Source organism: Rosa chinensis, chromosome 4, assembly GCF_002994745.2.
Source record: "Rosa chinensis cultivar Old Blush chromosome 4, RchiOBHm-V2, whole genome shotgun sequence".
Taxonomy (NCBI): Eukaryota; Viridiplantae; Streptophyta; class Magnoliopsida; order Rosales; family Rosaceae; genus Rosa; species Rosa chinensis.
In genome coordinates this window covers 45,653,765-45,671,733 of record NC_037091.1, presented here as the reverse complement: position 1 = coordinate 45,671,733, position 17,969 = coordinate 45,653,765, and positions in this window count along the sequence as shown.

The window sequence follows — 17,969 nt, the reverse complement described above, 5'->3', positions numbered from 1 at the left end:
AAGGAATGTTAAATAGTTTAAATGTATTTAAAAATTACATAAAATAACTCAAAATGAATGTTATAAATTATAGAGAGTCTCATCTCGCTCTCTATATTTAGGAGCGAGATAGCTAAAAGTTATAATAGAGAGCCACTTAGGAGTTTGGTGTAGCTGCTAAAATATAGAAAAAACTAAACATGCTCTCTAAAATAACTAATGAGCTAAAATAGAGAGTCGGCTAAAAATGCTCTAAGCTTACGCATGCTATTATTTTCTTATTGACACGTAGCAAATCCAGTGAGAAGGGGAAAGGTCGAGAGTCTTCGGGGAGGCAAAAAGAAAAAGAGAGAGAAAAGGAGAGAGGGGGATGAAGAGGAGAAGCTTCCTCTCGCTTCGGGAAAACTCATCTCATTGATGCGTCGCCAGAACCCATGCTTCTAACTCCTCTCATCAGTCTTGTTTCTCTTCTCCGAGCACTCCTCACTACCCAGGGTCAGGGTGTTACAAAATGGTATCAGAGCATGGGTTCACACCTCGGACCACGACGCTTTCTGATTTGTGATTTGGCAGTCCTAAGTGATTCAAGTATGTTTCTGAATCTTAGGTTTTTGTTTCTGTGTTGCGATGCAATTTGGGATTGAATTGTTGGGAATCCTGTGTCGTTTAGATCAATGATTGATGGGTTTTGGTTCGTTCTTTTTATTTTGTTTGGAGGTTTTGGGCAATTGGGTTTAGGATAACTACATGCAAGTTTGGAATTGTGATTGAGATCGGATCTGATCGTGGAATTTTAGCCGTGTTTTGGTTTGCTTAAATTGGGGCCTTGACTTCCAAATTTTATTCCAATTTATCATTTATCTATCTTCGCTTATTATCTTCCCTCTAGGATTTATTAAGAGCAATCAGATTTGGTTGTCATGAACTTAGAAGGAAGTATATAGATTTTTTTTCCTGATTCTGCTCAGGCTAGCTACTACAAGACTTCCCATCCCAATGAAAATGGTATGTCTTCTCTACCTTTTCCTATTTGACGTTCTAATTCTATAATTATAGGACTTAATTCTGGTGCTGTCTAGTTCTTATTTTAAAGGCAGATCAGTCTTTGCGACCTGTTTTCTGAAATCCATAAAAGCATTGATGATATGCAAATTAGAATCAACCACTTTTAATACGTATTGATCACAGTCATTTCAACAAGTAGGAGAATATATACATCCCTAGTTTTGCTCTTAGAGCTTCTATATATTTTATTTATAGGTATGAATGCTTATATAGTTACTTACATACATGTCTGTGCACGTGTTAAGATAATTAGAAGAATGATAACGATTTTGCGTTACTTGCTGCTATAGTGGGTATGGTGTGGAGCACTTGCAGAGCTGTAACATTGTGATTTTCCCCATATTTCAGCTTTACTGATGTTCTTGATCAAATATTATTTATACATCTATTTCTTATATTGACAAATGTGCGTTGTGGAAAAGTAGCTAAGCTTCCATATGGAAAAAGATGGAGTCAAATAGATCAGAGAAGAGTGCAGACAAGTATTCTATGGGTTTTATCCTAATTGTGCATGTCGGCATTTTAGTTTTGGATTGAATTGGATCACTTATTCACCAAGCATGGTAATTTTCATCAAGCACCAACTTGAAGTAACAATAGTTCTCAGGAGAGTCAATAGGCAATAGCAATATGATTTGCTCGATTTTGATTGGTATCAAGATAATTCCAGAGAAGAAGCTTGCTAAAATTCATAGAGATTCTTCGTTACTTTAGTTTTGAGTTTAATTATTCTGTCCTTGTGTGGAAAGACATTGTCTTAGTTTAACACCTCTGTTGTTTGCATGATCTCTTTGTTGATGAAGCAACTTTGCAAAGAAGTTTATTCGTATGGGTGCATTCATGTGATCCAGCAGAGACTTACCAAAAGGACATTTAGATGCCACCAATAAAATTATAGAGAAGTTGTGCAGAAGTAAAAGATGCACGTGGACTTAAACTAGCCTCCATACTTGATTTTGGAAGGTTTTCTTTATTTCCCTCGTTTATTTATTTGTTTATATAGATGTATATAATTCTTTTTTTGCTATGTATTTGTATATGTAATTATACATATATCTCGTCAACGAAGCCTGGGAAGGATGCAATAATCTCCGGAATGCAGGTAATACATTGAGGTAAATTACTTCTTCTAAATAATCAGTTAGCTTGTATAAATGTTTTGCATTATATAAATGTATATATATTCTGTATGTATGACCTGTTCAGGGCTATAGTTGTGTTTGTTATTTTCAAATCATAATGATCTGTTATTGAAAGAAAAATCAAAGATCATGGATGGCTTATGTGATCTGAATGCAAGTAAATATTTGGATTGAAACCGGTTAGGCCTGGGATATAATTAAGGAGGGATCGAGTTCCCTTGGGTGAAAGACCCTAAACCTGATTGGGGCTCATGGATTAGAGCGGATAATTAAGTAGGGATTGTGCCTCCCTAGGGTGAAAAACCCAAAACCCAAAACCCAATTGGGAATTCCGCTTAGTACGGGGTGTCCTCGGTGGCCTTAATCTGAGGTTCTGCTCAGTACGGGGTGTTCTCGGTGGCCTTAATTCAAGAGGTATAGGGCCTAACCGGGAGAAAAAGGAAAAGGAATAAAATTTGATGATGAAAATGGATCTACCTTATGAATGGCAATATTCAGTTTGAATTGCAAGACCAGGTATGGTCAAATGTTTGTGGCTTTATCGATATGAAGACCAGGTATGGTCATCTTGAATTGCAATACGTGTGGAATAATCTATTAAATTTGAGCTTTGCTCAAGTACTGATATTGAAAACACTATATTCATATCCATATCTTTTCATTCCTGAATATATTTTTTGGTGTCATACCTGGAATGCATTCTGTTCCGGTGTCATGAATCATGACGCTTCCACAGTAAATTGTAGTGTTCTTAACTTTCTATTTGTGAGAAGACCAGGAAGTCCAGTTAATTTCTTATATCTACTCTTAGATCTATATATAAGTGCATCATCTCATAAATTTCATGTATAATAGTTTGACTGTTTGGGATTATATTCTGATATTGTGGCAGTATCTTTTATAATAGTCAATTGCTCGTACTGGAACTAAACTAATTGGGAAATAATTATAGTGAGTGCTGTACTGTTATACAGTAGGCGTTCCGTTTCTCAGTTTGACTAGGACAACAATGAGAATGGGATGTTACTTTTGCTGCACTTTTTCATTTGTTTCAGCAACATAGTTGCACTGAGAGAGATACTAATTGAAATCTACATACTACAGAAGAAGAATATTGAGTTTTGTGTCTTCCACGGTTTTAAATCATTCTCCTACTTTCTTAGAAAGTGCATCATACCATGTAAGAAATGGCTAGCGAGTGGTATCTGAAATCAATTGGCTAAAAATCTGCCACCAGCTTGGTGACATGCTTTTTAATTCGGATATTACAAACTCTAAAGTGAAGCCTTTAGTATTTGACGTCTAAAGAGATGCGTTCTTTTGAGATAATACAGAGTTGATGTTTTGAGGCAATTATAAATTACGAGGACGAAATTTTTTTAAGAGGGTGGATTTGTAATACCCGAGACATTCTAGAAATAATTAATTTTATTTGCGTATTATATTATTGTTTAGTGATAAGAAATTATTAACAAATAATATCTTTCTCATATAAGAAAGATTATGAGACCACGAGAAAATAGAATAAATACTTTCTTATTATCTCAATAGATTTGAGAAGTGAATAAAACATTCGAACATAAATTAGTTATTTCTAGTAAATGAAGAAATTGACTACTATTGATTTTATCAATGAGTATTCAAGGAAATTTAAATGAATTAGATTTTCAAATAACAAATATATGTAGGTCTCTAAGCTTACACATGCTATCATTTTCTTGTTGACACAGCAAATCTAGAGAGAAAGGGAAAGGTCGAGAGTCTTTGGGAGGCAAAAAGAAAGAGAGAGAAAGAAAAGGAGAGAGGGGGAAGTTCTAGAGGGGGAGAAGACACAACGAGAAGAGGAGAAGCTTCCTCTCGCTTCGGGAAAACTCATCTCATTGATGCGTTGCCAGAACCCATACTTCTAAGTCCTCTCATCAGTCTTGTTTCTCTTCTCCGAGCACTCCTCACTACCCAGGGTCAGGGTGTTATAAGGCAATAGAGGTCTATTGGGGGGCAATAAATATTTTGAATTGATGTAATCTCCTTGGTTTTTTTTCTTTAATCAAAGTTTTATTTGTCTAATTTTAGAAAGATTAGTTTCTATTCTGGCGACCGAAAGTTCTATTGGGAAGCAATAGACGTCTATTGGGGGAAATAGAGGTCTATTAGGGGGTAATAAAGATCTATTTGAGGGCAATAAACCTTTTTGGCGACCTATGAAATCCCTGACAACCTCTTTGGGGATCTCGGGCGAGGTTTTCATAAAAGTCTGGTGGGTTGCAGCCAGTGACGGGAATCCGGCTACCGATGACCGGGCTTCGGTGAAGTATCCATGGTTTCTCGCTCTTCCACTCTCTCTCTCTCTCTCTCTCTCTCTATGTAACAGAGGGTTGAGGGTAAAATAGTCTCAAAAAAAAAAAACTTTGGGTAAGAGGGAATTCAAAAAACTTAATGGGGTAAGTGGAAAAATAAATCCCTAAAATTGGGGTAAATAGACAAAAACTCTTAATGAAACTACGATAATAATGGGACCAATAAAAAAATTTACAATTAAAGTATTTAAAAATGTCGTTAATCTTGCTAGCTGACTTATGTTTGTCAGATTTAAATTATGACAATTTGTGTAATTCTTTAAAAAACGAAATCTAATATTTTATCATAGTTGGCAATAATTGGGTGTAGATTGAAAAGAAATAATATGTGGGTTTTTTCCATTAGATTTTTTAGGAATTGGGTGCATAATGAATTGCCTTTGAAATAATACGAAGGAAATCCAACGCCGTATATAATAATAGTGTTGAGCTTAGCCTGAAACCTTACCTAAACCCTAATTTAAGATTCGAATATGAACCTGTATCTTGTTGAATTTTTGTTCAGACTCAATAAACGAACTAGCCTATTTAGATATGTCATCCTATTGGAATGAAAATACCTAGCGCTCTGCTAGGGTTGGGAGAGCGCCGCTCTTGGCCTTTATGTACCCTACTCCATCAATGATGGAGCAAAATTCCGGCATCGTTCTCGACGCCGATACCTTGGCGCATGGCTCATACCATGTTGCTTGATAGGTTGTGGTTCGCAATCTTGCCGGCGATGACCTCTTTTTCTCAGACGCTATTTGATCATGCCAGTTCTTTTCTGAGGAGGTAAGCGGTTGCGGTGCATACCTGGACTGGGATGGCACCGAGAGTTCGACCTCTTCATCCAATTTGATCTCAACTAAAATCGGAGGAAAGTGTTTCAGATCTGGTAGCGCTGTGGCCGAAATTGGTGGCTCAATTTTGGCCTGTGGCAATCTCTTCCCTTCAGACCCATTCTGATCGTATCTCTGTTCAATAGGGAGTAGCAATGGCTACGTTGCCTTCTCGGATCAAAACGGCCTCGAGAGTCTGACGTCTTCTGCCATCTCGGGTACAGCTCAAGTCGACGGTGTGAGGCCGTGGACTGGTGGCGAGTGAGGGGCTTGTGAGGGGCCAGTTTTCGATCCAGTTTCCCAGTGCGTTGGAGCGACGATCGGAGTGGAGCAGCGCTTGGGCTTTGGGCTGGACCTGCACTACATCTGATGAAGGCGGGTGGGACTGGGTTGTGCTTTCTCCTACGACGGGCGGTGGAGCAGTTGTTGGAGCCGCGATCAAGGTTGGTGCCTAGAGAGGCTTTGGATGCCCAAAGTAGACCCTAGCAGGCCTGGACCTCTATTCTGTTGGGTTGCTCAAGTAGGGCTTTAGGCTAGGTCTTCCTTCTTGGGGCTTGGCAGCTAGTGAATGAGGCCAAAGCTGTTACGGTTCTCATTTGGGATCTGGGAGACTTTTTTGGGCCCTAAATTTATCTGGTTGGAATTGCTTCTTTGGTTACTTAGGTAGAAGATTGCTCTCTATTCAGCGCATTATTTTGCGTGGAGTAGGTAAGATCGGTCACACTACAGGCGGTTACCTTGATAGAAGGTTACCCTCTATTCGACATATATCTTTGCATGGAAGTATGGTCGACCATACTATTGGTACCGTTTTACATAGCCCGGATTGTGTCTAGTGCCTCATCAAATGCTTAATTGCACCCCTTCGTATCCTTGCTAGGTTTTATTTCCGATGCTTTGTTGCATCTAGTATTTCTCTTGGTATTTTATATTTTGATGTAGTTTCTACATCTATAAGTTGTAATTTTTCTTATGTTTATTATTAATAAAATGGTTGACTCTTACTCTCACAAAAAAAAAAAAAAAAAGATATGTCATCCTATTTGCAAGTTGAATGATGATAAGGCGTAGAACATATTTAGGTATTCCTCATTGAAATCAAAAAATATATATATACCTAATGTGAAATGCATTTAAAATTCCGCCAACGCTAATTAAAGAGGAATAAAGATGATTTAGATCCATTTTTGACTGTCACATTAATTGTCAATCATAATAGTGATTGCATCATTGATTTAAATGTGTTCAGTTTAGCATCACTTGAAATTTGAAAAATTAGTTTTGAACATAATATAATATTAGCTCAAAAAATAAGCACACTCCTGAAACAATTGAGTGCTTAAATTTCCTTTTTGACATTGTGGTTTCAATTCCTGTAATCAACTAGGAGAATTGAATGCTGTGGGAACATATACTTACTTGAAATGAGAGGGAATGATTACGGAGCAAAACTATTCCTACGTTTACTAACACATAAAGGAATCAGAATGATCCCGGCATGTGTTTACTAACACGTACATGAAGGAATTAGAATGGGTGTAGGTCTCACCTCCTTATAAGGAATCGATTCCTGAATACTCAAGAATTTGATTACGAAGGGGGGAGATGGGTTAAGGAATCAACTCCTCCGAAATCAATACCGATTCCTTTTTTTCTCTCATTCCAGTTGTTTCCAATTCATGATTATTTTTCATTCCAAGTAAGTAAACATGTCAATAGTTTTAATATCTTTTCTGTTTTATGTCTTAAACATATTATTGCAGGAGAATCTGAGAGTTGACTTCTTCTATTTTTGGCTTCTTTATTTTTTTTTTCCTTCTTGTTTTTCATTTTATGTTTTTTTGAGTGAGAGAATGTGAAAATGTATATATTCTAGGCCACGTGATGACCATGAATTCAGAGTGAGTGGGCTGAAAATCAATCTCGGTTGCTACTTAATCATATGCACTTTGTATACAAATGAACATCAATACATAATGAAGACAGAAAATCTTGATGTACTTACATGAGCATTTGCCAAGCATAATTAGCTATAATGAGCCACGTTCATGCTACCGCCAGCGGTACCAACTCCCGCCAATGGAGTGACCTACGGAAACACAGTCGAGCAGGCTACCGCTTGAGCACTGGCTCACCCCAAGATCACCGTTGACGCGCCGCCACATGCCTCGCCAAGATAGCATCAGAAGCTCCAGAAAGCTGGGAATTGAAGCACATCAGTCCCACATTGAAACCATGGAAGATGTCAGCCTCTTCCCCACCTATAAAAGGTTTTCTCCTCTCTCCTCATTAATTACGCATTTACTACTTACCTATTGTTGTTCTGTCAATACAAATACATTGACTAATTTAGGCATCGAAGAAGAGAAGACCGCCCAACGCGGTCTCCCTCTGACTCCCTTTGTATTTCATTTGACAGATAGCGGAAGCTTTGAGAACATCACAAGTAGCGTTCCGCCCACCGAACCAACGTTAACTAAGGTTAGCCACCGCTAAATCTTAGACATCAACATTGGTGCCGTCTGTGGGAATCCTTGAATAAAAGGCCATCCCACCACAACAATCACCATGACTAACGGTAGCGGGGGAAACGCTGAGGGCCAAGTAGATCAGTCCGCCAATCCTCATCCCACCAACCCCGCGACTAAAGTTAACCACGCATTATTCAACACTCCGGTCAACCCTAGCGTGGAACCCCAGGGCTTATCCCAGGTCCTGCTAACTCAGATTGTAGCAGAGGCCCGACCGGGCAGCAGTCGACCACCAGGCCAGGATCTCGCCTCTATGTATGAGTTGGCATTGGCGGACCTCCACAAGGAAAATAGGGAGTGCGAGCAAGAGAGCAGAGAAAAGGTCGAGGCCTAAAAGCAAGTGGCCATGCTGATGTCAAAATTCGATTAACTGAAGAAGGCGCTGGAGGCAAACTCTAACCCAGCGCAAAGCGAGCAATAGCAGAGCACCAGACGTAGTCGACCCAGTACCTGCAGATTGGTACCTGCACCAATCATACAGATGCAGGTACCGCTGAACCCACCCGAGTTACTAGGAATGGGACCACCTCCCCTACCCCGACTAATGCTAGAACAGGAAGCGGCCACACACCAACCGCTTCTCGACCAGGGCTAGAAGTAAGGGTAATCAGCCTGCCCCCAAGCGGGAGCGGGCGCAGCGAAACCTCCAAGCGGGGCCCGTTGGCGATGCAACCTCCCAAATCCTGGAAAGGATGCAACAATTAGAGCAAAGGCTAATCCAGGAGGAGATAGGAGCCCCAGCGCTAATTCCAAATCTGCTCTTTGCGTCCAGACCAGGCCATTCATCGCTAGGATCCTACATGCCGTCCAGCCAACACATGCAAAAACGCCAAAGATGCCACATTACGGCGGCATGACTGACCCATTCGTCCATATGGACACCTTCAAAAAAGTCACTAACAACAAGGGATTTGATGACGCCACACTCTGCCACTTGTTCTGCGAAATGCTAGATAGTGAGGTAATGAGCTGGTTCTTTGAATGCCCACCAGGATCCATTGACTCATTCCATGCACTATCAAACACTTTCCTTTCTCGGTTCATCCTGTTGGCCGCTGGACATCACAACACAACTCAACTGTTCAACGTCAAGCAGGGCGCAGAGGAAACATTGAAGGCATTTGTCACCAGGTGGCGAGTGGCGGTATCTCAGTGCCGCTACCTTGATAAAACAATGGCATTGGCAGCCTTCAAGCAGGGACTCCTAAAGGGACCATTTCTCTCTCATCTCAATTACAACCATCCAAATGCTGCGTATGACCATGTCATGAGCGAAGCCGTCATCCATTCACAGGTAGAGTTCATCACATATGGAGAAACCCCACCATCACCGCCAACACCAGCAAAGTCTACTCAGCCCTCCTCTAGCCATCAGGAGACCGCTAACAAAAACTCTGCTACGCCGCCAACAAATAAGAAGAGAGAATGGCAACAGGGCAGCTACCAGAGCAAGCGACAAAAGGACTAACATTACCACAAGTACAACCGCTCATCCCATGGGGATAACGGTAACAAACAAACGGAGTCCTCCCAGCGGTACGCGGTGTTTACAGTCCTCACAACCTCGTATAAAGAGATATACGACCAGTGCAAAGACCAGATCCCACCGCCACTCCCAAGAAAGTACCCAAGAGTGGGAAAACCAAGAAACACTGGCAAGTGGTGTAAATACCATGAGGACAGCGGTCACAACACCAACAATTGCAATGCTTTCAAAACAACTATTGAGACTTTGTACCGTGACGGTAAGATGGAACAATTCAAGGTGCAACAACCGCCACCTGTGGTCGCCAACATCGAACCCATGCGCCGCATCAATACCATAAATGGCAGTGCTCAGATCACCGACATGTCTCATAGGGCAAGAATGCGCTATGCACGCGCTAACCACCCCAAAGAAATTTGCAACATCCGCTATGAGAGATCCGCTAAACTCCCAAGGTCTGGTTGGGAACCCATTACCTTCTCAGAGGAAGAAGAGCGCGGAGTGCATCTGCCCCATGACGACCCATTCTTGATCGACACCATGCTCGATAAATGGTCTGTGGGAAGGGTCCTTGTTGACAGCAGATCCACTTTCAATGTCATCTTCAATGGTTGCTACAACCAACTCTAGCAGAATAGAAAATTACTCCAAGATCATGAGCCACTGCTCAGCTTCTTCGGTGACGTCACGCAACCACTCAGTTCTAACTACATGCAACTAGTTATCGATGCTAGTCCATGCACAGCAGAGATACATACAGAGTTCATCGTCGTTGACTGGTTCAATTCATATAATGCCTTCATCGGTCGACCAGCGCTTAACAAGCTAAAGTGCATCATAGCCAGATACATGCTTTTCATGAAGTTCCCCACACCCAACGGGACAGGCTGTGTGAAAGGAAGTCAACAACTGGCACGAGAATGTTATATATTCAACAACTGTGGCACGGTCGACACGCCGCCATGAAATCCTAACAGTAGGAAACCATGCACCGGTGACAAATATTTTTGAGGACCCTAGGGATGACGAGGAGAAATATGTAAAAAAGGAACCTGTCAACCCAGAGACATCCTTGAGGGTTATCAGCATCTCCGACGAGCACCCTGAGCGGATGGTCCGCATAGGCGCTCAACTAGCCCCAGAGATAGTGATTACATGCATTTATATGCATGTAATTATATCTAAAACACTAGAATTAAGCTAATCCTCAAACTAATTATTATGTAATTAATCCATTTTTATTTATGTTGTAGTAAATAAGTGGAGTTATGGATTTCGGAAGAAGTTGCGCAAAAATAGAGCTAATTGGAGTGATCGACAAAAAGTCAACAATGGTAAGGAGTCAATGCCCCAAGCAAATATGTGAAAATCATTGGTTTGAGCTCGGAAAAAGCAAAAGAAGAAGAAAATTGAAGCAAAGAAAAAGTTGTATTAAATAATTATTTGATTAATTAACCCTTATATTAATTAATTATTAAGAGATCAATTAATTAATCATGCTCAGCCAAATGCCCCATGTTGCAATTAAACCTTAATTGCTTGCTTGTTAATTGAAGGCTACCACATGCTAGAGTGCAAGGCCATCCCTCTCTTTCCCCTTGCCCACTCCCATGCTGCCACATGGCAGCCCCTATCCCATCATTTCCTCTTAGTTACGAAAGCAGCAGCCACCCATTCTCACCACTCTCTCCATATATATATATATATATATATATATATATATATATATATATCCCATCATTCTCTATTTTGACCAACCCTGCAGTAGCCGTACACCCCCAAATCCTTTCTCTTCTCCAACAGTGCCGCAACCACCCCCAGATCCATCTTTCCCATTTTCTCGTCCACCACCCACGTCACCTCACACTCTCTCCTTTTCCCTTCTTCATTTTTAATTTCATCTTTTGGGATTGGACACTCAAGGCCTCAAGGAAATCATCATCAAGAGCACACATCTTATTTTTTTGGGTAGTTGGGTGAAGAAATTCTTGGTTCATACTAGCCCATAGCTAGGAGTGACCAAGCTAACTCTCCCCTCTCGTCCTTATTATCTAGTTCATAATTTTTGTGTACTTTTGTTGATGAATTCTTGTATGGGTAGTGAGTAGTTTAAATTGGGAGTTAGGGTTGTGAAGCCCTAACTCATCTTGTATAAATATTGATGCTTTAATTTTAATAAATGCAATTTCCATTGTGTATGCTTTAAATCCAAATTTATTGGTCCTTAGAAGCATGTCTCTAGGCTTTGTCACCCTTTGAAATTATGTTGTGGGCAATTGTGATGAGTAGATTGATAAATTGACAACTCATTGGTCTTGTTGCATCTAGGATTTAAGTGTGGTAACCATTAGCTAGCTTAATTGTAGCTAAGCTTGCTTGCGTCTCTATTATCTTGCTCTCTAGGCCTCTAATTTTGGATATTGCGGCCTTAACCGGCGTAACGCCCAAATTAGAGAGTTGATTGTGGCCTTAACCGGCATAATCAATACACCGAAAGGATAATTGGTTTAGTAGCCTTAACCTGTACTAGATATGGGACTCGACACATATAGGAAATGCATGCATTTGTGAAATTGGCGTCGATAATTGCAAGATAGTTGGTGTGAATCACCCGACACTCCCATGTTCCCATTAATTTGAAAATCCAAATTTAATTTCTTGCTTGATAATTAGTTGTTTGCTTTTATTTTAGTTTGCATTTAATTTAGTTAATTCTCAATTCAAAACTCCCAAACAAAATTCTACATTCCATTGTGCATAACTCATTTGGCCTACAAGTTAGTGGCTTTGATTAAATTTATGTGAGCTAAGCCGAGCATTGCCGAGGCTTGGTGCCTTGTGAATATTATTTTACTTTATTTTATTTTTATTTTTCATTGTATGCATTTGAGTGATTCTAGCGCCAATTACCTCGATTAGGTCCAACACCTAATCCCTGAGGTACGATAATCAAGGTTGAAATACTTCCCTTACTTGACAACTATTCGTACGCTTGCGAGAGTTTATGAGTCAAGTCAGATAGCGGCATAACTCATTCAATTTCTACATGACAATGCCGCCGTCTTTGCATGGTCCTACGCTGACATGTCAGGCATCTCCCCTGAGATCATCACGCACAAGTTGAGCATTAAACCATCCTTCTATCTGGTCAAGCAGCGGCTAAGGCCTTCGACGAAGAGAGATACCGTGCAATAGGGGAAGAGGTCGCCAAGCTTCAAGGCATTGGGTTCATCCACCAAGTCAATTGCTCTCAATGGATTTCCAACCTGGTCAGGGTCAAGAAACCCAAAAGAAAGTGGCGGATGTGTGTAGACTTCAAGAGTCTTAACAAGGCATGCCCCAAGGATAATTTCTCGCTACCCCGCATCGACCAACTGGTTGACGCTACAATGGGACATGAGTTGCTCAGCATGATGGACGCCTTCTCAAGATACAATCAAATCAAGATGCACCCCGGCAACCAAGAGTGCACCACTTTCACAACTGACAAGGACCTATACTGTTACAATGTCATGCCTTTCGATTTGAAGAACGCTAGGCCAACCTACCAGCAGTTGATGAACGCCATGTTCGCGGAGCAACTTGGCAAGATAATAGAGGTTTACGTGGAGGACATGTTGGTCAAAAGCATCAAAGCCAGCGGACACGTGGCAAACCTACGCATTATAGTTTGCCATCCTCTTGGCCTATGGTATGCGCCTCAATCCCGAAAAATATTTCTTTGGCGTCACCGCCAGCAAATTCTTAGGATACATCGTCAGTGAACGAGGCATAGAGGCTAACCCTGACAATGTGCAAGCCATCCTCAACATGAGGTCACCGGAGTGGAAGGTACACGTTCAGAGCCTCCAGGGCAAGCTAACCGCCTTTTCTCAGTTTATCTCCAGAATCACTGACAGATGCCTCCCACTTTTCAAAGTTTTGAAGAGGACCCACAAGAAAGAAATTAACTGGACCCTAAACTATGAGGTGGGGTTCCAGAGTTTGAAGGAATACTTGGTAGCAGTTCCCCTTCTTTCCATTCCTGTACAGGGTGAGATACTGTACATATACCTACGGTATCCCCATCAGCGGTAAGCTGCGCCATTGTACGACGAGAGGGCCAAGAGGAGCTCCCGATATTCTACGCCAGCAGAGGCATGAATGGGGCGGAAACAAGATATACCCCCTGGAGCAGATCAGTCTCGCACACATTGTCCCCGCTAGAAGCCTCCACCAGTACTTCCAGGCCCACACAATTCATGTCTTAACAAACCCGCCGATGAGGCAAGTAATGCAGAACCCTAAGCACTTCGGGCACCTCAGCAAGTGGGCCATCGAGCTTCGCGAGTTTGACATTGATTACAAGCCAAGAACCGCTATTAAAGGCCATGCGGTGGCAGATTTCATCGTGATGAACCCAGCCTAAGGGCAGAAGCCAACACTGAAATGATAACCGCTTGGGAACCAGCGCCCGAGCAACAATCATACTGGAACCTACACGTGGACGGTTCCGCTTGAGCCAAGGCCTGCTGCGTAGGAGTTATCTTGACAGGCCCAAAGGGACTGAACGTGGAATACGCATTAAAATTCAATTTCACAGCCTCAAACAACATGGCGGAGTATGAAGCGCTCATTGCAGGCTTACTTCTCACCATCGACTCAAGGGCTGACAGTGTCAACATATTCAGCGACTCCCAGCTAGTCGTTAACCAGGCCAAGGACCAACAGTGAGCGGCATACTTGGGGTACGTCAAGACACTTCTAAAAAAATTCAAATTTCACACCATCACACAGATCCCCAGGGAAAAGAACGTCGAGGCCGATTTACTGGCAAGATTGGCAACCGCTCAACCACACCAAAGTCCAGCGGACACAAGGGTGGAATACCTTGACAAGCCAAGCATCACCAAAACCCTAGCGGAGATTTTTAATATTGAGGTCAATCCCAGCTGGATGAATGAAATCATCGAATACAAGCTTAAGGGGACGCTGCTAGCAGATAAGGTCGAAGCATGCTAGCGCAAGCTTTACCGCCAGGGTTTCACCCATCCTAACCTTTGGTGTCTCACCCCAGAGGAGGGAAAGTCTGTTCTAGCAATGATACACGCTGGGGAATGTGGAAACCACTCCGGCGCCAGATCCGTGGCCAATCGAACAATGCGACAGGGCTACTTCTGGCCCACGCTCAGAGACGATGCCAAGAAGGTGCCACAAATGTTAACAGTACGCTGACCTCCCCCACGCCCCGGCGGAGCCCCTTTCAATAATCATCGGCCCATGGATTCACTCCGTGTGGAGCCTGGACTTGCTTGGAAAATTCCTAACCGCCAAGGGCCAGTTCAAATACATCAGTGTTACCATCGACTACAACAGCAAATGGATAGATGCGGAACCGCTAACAGCAATAACTACAGCCAAGGTAACTCACTTCCTCTGGAATAACATCTACTACCGCTACGGCATCCCCCACACAATCATCACAGACAACGGCACATAGTTCAACAACAAGGAACTCAAATCTTTCACTGCTAACCTGGGCACCAAGATGAGTTTTGCATCTGTCACTCATCCCTAAACCAACGGCCAAGTTGAAGTAGAAAACAAGATAATCAAAAAGCTACTAAAAAAGAAGCTCAACGACGCTAAGGGTTTATGGGCGGAGAAGCTCTCGGAAGTTCTGTGGGCCATCAGGACTACCCCCACTTCCGCCACCGGTGAAACACCATTCTGTATGATGTTCGAAACTGAAGCCGTACTACCCAGCGAGGTCACCCAACCTATCGCTAGGGTTGAGGATTACTGCCCCGAGACCAAGGGCGAATGTGTCAACCTCGACAAGGATCTCCTTAAGGAGAAACGCCATCAGACCCACTCGCACAACTTGCAAAACAAACAGCGGGTGTCGTGCTTCTACAATGCTAGAGTCAAAGCCCAGAACCTCCAACTGGGGGACTGGGTCATGAAGGAGGTCATCCCTCCACCAACGGCATTCCGCCCAACTTGGGAAGGACCATACAAAATAGTGGAAGTTGTTAGCCCCGACACCTTCTACTTAATGGACAAGGATGGCATCACAACGACCCACCCTTGGAATACCGAACACCTTCGGTATTATTACAAATAGTCATGCCGCTACCCAAGAGCATCTTGACTTAGCTAAATTTTTGTTCAATATTTAGCTAAGGTAAACTACCCAACGGGTACAACCCCGCTTTTGTAAACGCTAATATGTCAGCTATTAATGAAAAGAGGAATTATTCAAACCATTGTCACCAAGTCCAGCACAAGTTAACTAGTAACGCCAACAACATTCGGCGGACCACGTCTTCTACATTGTGCACTTGGAACAATTTTAATTCCTTTAATGTTTCATTGATTAACAAAAGCAAAGTCAAAATTCCAGCGGTATACAAACATACACACAACATAATCATATCATTAGAAACAATCCCGCACTTGGTAAAATTTCGAAGGCAAATAGCATTACTTCATAAATCTAGGGTCGGGACTCCCTGCCCAAAACTATTGTCAAAGTTACAAAAAAGAAGCCTTAGCGGCATTACAAAAAAAAAACACATGCAAGGCCACAGGGCTCGAATGATCTTCATGGATTGTTGGGCGCAACAAAGACTTTTTCACCATCCACCGGCGGCTGTCGCTAGGCCAAGTGGCTCGTCTGATCGGACCCAGGAGCCATAGGGCTCGGCATAACCACGGTGCCATCCACTTGGGTGTGAGCCGCAATGAAGCCAGCACGAGAAATTTCTGATTGGGTTGGGGGCGGAGTCCGCTAAGAGTCATCCACTGGACACTCACCGCTCTCACCACTACCTGAGTAGGCACCCTCAGTTTGAGTAGGAGCCACACCGCTTGCAGGTCCTTGTTGACCTGATGGCCCAATCGGCCCGAATGCTTTCACCCAATTGATGGCGCCCTGCTTGTTCAGCAGCTCCAGGTTGGTGGCTGCACCGATTTTAGCCGCCTCAGTCAGAGCTTGCTTAAATGCAGCAGATTTCTTATAGGCCTCCACGACGGCCACCTCTGCATGACTCTTCTTCGTTCCCAGTCGGGCAACCTCACCCTCCAACTTCTTCAGCTTCGCAGATTTGGCGGCGGACTCCCTCTGAAGAATCTCAACCTTCTTAGCCTTCGCCACTAGCTGGTCCTTCAGCAGGGTAATGTCTTGCTTCAGCTGGGATACGCGGTTGTTCCGCTCAAGGTCCCACTCAATGGAAACACTTAGCTTGCTGCGGGCATCCAAAGCATCGCACTCCTCCTTGGTCAGATGCCTCTCGGTCTCCGCCAGCTTGTCTTGGGCTGCCAGAAACAACTCATGCAACCCAAAGGACAGATGCCCAAATGCCGAGCTGAATGGCGATTGTTAAAAAGTGGTCGAGAGGACGGTCCCGTCCAATCCGCCAAACCCTAGCCGCTCATAGAGGTGAAAGAGGAACGCCCGCTCTGGATCCGTCAGGAATTCGGCGTAAGCGCCAAAAGAATCCAGCCCTCTACTTGGCCCTTCCCTAGCGGCAACAATAGTCATTGTCGGCAGCGTCTGCCTGGCCTTCTTCTACCTCTACTGGTGCACCCCGATCGGTACTGCGTCGACTGCCTCTTCGTTGTCATCGATGTCATTCTGACTCCTCTTCTGAAGGAAGGCACCTTAGGCGGTACCCTCGACAACAAGCATCGGTGACCTTTGGGGCTCCAACCCCGCAGTGGTAACGGGTTCCCTCCCCAACACCACCCTCTCCTTCTGGGGCCCACGACGGTTGGCCGGCACTCTCTCCCTTTTCTCAAGGGGGGGGGGGGGGCCTCTGCCCTGCTCCAGCCTGCAGCCACGCGATCTGCTCCAGTTTCTACCTGCACCACGGGCGGACCGCCGGCGCTAAGATGAGAGTGGTGCGCATCAACATCAGCACCAGAGTCTCTGACTGGCCCACCACCAAGGTTTATGGATCGACGACGGTCTGCTGAGCGGCCAACCTAGGGGCAGACATGCCCTCCAGGAAATTCTATATTTTCGCGCCGTCCATGGTCTTGTCAAACGCGTCGCGACTCGCTTTGTTACTCGACCGTGAATCTAAACAAGCACAGCGCTAGTCAGTATGGGGCAAAGAGTTCAAACCACAAGTTGGCGAGAGATACTTACCAAGGGAGCGCGTCAACTGAAGATCGACCAACAGCTCCCAACCGGTGAATAGGCGAAGGTCGAGAAGATTGCGGTTCTGCCAACAACCTTTAATCCTTGCTACGCGGCACTGTTCCTCACCCGTCAAGTTAAAGCGCAAGCCCGCTGCACAAAGACAAGCAAAGAAAAAAGAAAGGCATATCACAGCCAAAACCGCCAAGTTTGGTCAGCGGGGATTGGCGACAACCTCGGATTGGTTGGAACTCCGACTTAATCCTAAACATCGGCGCCTGCTCATTTACCCTAGCATCATACTCCCACCCCGTGGTCGCAACGCAGAAGGTAGCCAACCCGGGGGACACGAAATCTTTCAGATTCTCGATCAACTTGGGAGCCCCCTGGCAACGGGTCAGGTTCACCTGTCCGCTACACCCCTGACGCCTCATGTAGACGAGTTCTTAGAAATGAAGTATCT